The sequence below is a fragment of the Agrilus planipennis genome, unplaced genomic scaffold (assembly GCF_000699045.2).
Source record: "Agrilus planipennis isolate EAB-ADULT unplaced genomic scaffold, Apla_2.0 scaffold135, whole genome shotgun sequence".
In the NCBI taxonomy this organism is placed as follows: domain Eukaryota; kingdom Metazoa; phylum Arthropoda; class Insecta; order Coleoptera; family Buprestidae; genus Agrilus; species Agrilus planipennis.
Genome location: NW_020438876.1, coordinates 112074 through 114084, shown reverse-complemented (window position 1 = coordinate 114084; position 2011 = coordinate 112074). Strand labels below are relative to the sequence as shown.

Genomic DNA, 2011 nt, shown 5'->3' with positions numbered 1-2011 from the left:
GAAAACAAATGCATTTGTTTTCCATTTGATCATTCATATAATAGTGCACCAAGGTAACTTGATTGAGGTGCATCATTTCGTTTAAACAATAAAACTGTCTCCTATTTGTTTTGTTGAACATACCTAATAAAAGCTGAAAGCGTTTCGCTGTCGGCATTATTTTACTGCCATACGCCAAGAAAACCCCCGTTTCTTACCTTAACACACTTCATATTTTATTGCTTACGAATACTGACATAAAAACAAAACCTTGAACAAACTTCATCGATGAAAATGCATCAAAATCGAAATTTTTAACACGAGATTATTTACCTCTCTACATTTACAATTTAAAAAAGAAATTGTAAACCATTACTTGAAAGCTTTCTTTTATTCGTTTCAATTACAATAGATCTTTTGTTGTTAGTCATACAATTCCAGTTTTCTGACTTGAACTGCGATTGTAAAACTTAGTTTTGCAACTAAAGCTTTTGCTTTCGATCTCGATCTTGTGACTGTGACTTTTTGTTTTCGAGCTTTTCTTCGGTCTTCAAATCTTGGTCTTCTTCCTTCAAATGACTCTTAGTATTAGTTTAGGTCATACTTATCTAGTTTTTGACTTGAGCTATGAGTTCAAACTTGCCCTTACATTTAAAGCTTTTGTTTTCTGTCTTGATCATGTAACTGTAACTTCTGGTTTCAGTAGTCTATCGATAAGTCGACTCGTTCTTTTCATCCAGTATTATACGCTGAACTTTTACTTTGGTCTTCGTTTTTGAAGTAAAGCAGTAACCCTTTGGTATCGTAGTCCCATTCTTACGACTTAAATTATTGCATCAATTTGTGACTCACAACAACTCAAACCGTTTTCTTCTTTCAACTTCAATTAGATAATTGATTTTACAATTTAAAGTTTTAATTAAATGCCTCTAAAGCTTTTGTTTAAGAACTTGACCTTGTACATTCATTTTGGTCTTAAATTCCTTATTGATCTGAGGGTTTATTCTGTCAACTCGATCAAATATAGCGGGTAACAAAACGAATACTTAAAAGTTTCCTATTCGATTCGATAGTAAATAATTTATTGTTCTTTGCATAAGTTTCTATATATAATTCTGTTTACTGTAAACGCCAAAACCTTCTAAAAGATCTTTTACCCAAACGGTAAAAAATCTTGTAACTCAAAATGAAATTATTCCGAGGAAATTAAGTTACAATAAAACGATCGTTTTACAACGAACTTTCTTCTATATAAAATTATTAAAGTTTGATGTAGAGTTAAAATAGATTTAATTAAAATTGAAAAGGTAATACACCTGTAGAATAAGTAGATGTCGGTAATTGACAAAGTCTGTCGTCCCAGATTATTGACTTGGATTAAATTACATTGGACCTTAGCATAAACCAACATCACTCATCTTCGGTAGGATAAAAGTTATCCATCGCAAAGAGCGCGATCGTAATTGGGTTCCGACTACTCGGGTTCCGTTCAAATATTCCAATTCGATTTCGTATGTCATCTTCAGCTACTTATTTGTTTGTCGAATGCGAACTTCTTTCCCTTTTATGAGAAGATGTGATCTATTTGCTGTAGAGAACTAATTTAACGCCGAACCAGTTCGTCCAATCGCGTCTGATTGAATGGAACGAATTTTATAAAATTCGAAAGTTGACCGACGAACTCAGAAACTTCTAAGTACGAAATCAATAGACACAAATTTGATTTTCTTATATCAATAATTTTGTATTAAATTATTATTTATTAAGTAAAAAGAGCAACAGGCAGTTATAGAGCTGGGGATGCAACGTAGAGAAGTAAATATTAGGAAGGGAGTCAGACAGGGATGCACACTGCACCGCTACTTTTTAATCTATACATCGAAAATGCGATCAACATCATTAAACACATCGCCTTTAATAAAAAGAAGTCACTTCTATGCTCGCGAACGGTTAATTTAGAAATTCGAAAAAGGTTGTTAAAGGTGTATGTTTGGAGCACGGCGTTGTACGGGTGCGAAACATGGACAGTGGG

General features: G+C 33.2%; 2 protein-coding genes across 3 annotated transcripts in view; one reads left to right on the top strand and one right to left on the bottom strand.

Annotated features, from left to right (window-relative positions):
• LOC108738626 (anillin-like) overlaps positions 1–2011 on the bottom strand; it is a 66676-nt gene that overhangs the window by 15337 nt on the left and 49328 nt on the right. The gene's annotated exons all lie outside the window — the stretch shown is intronic.
• LOC108738619 (acid sphingomyelinase-like phosphodiesterase 3b) overlaps positions 1–2011 on the top strand; it is a 231299-nt gene that overhangs the window by 197919 nt on the left and 31369 nt on the right. The gene's annotated exons all lie outside the window — the stretch shown is intronic.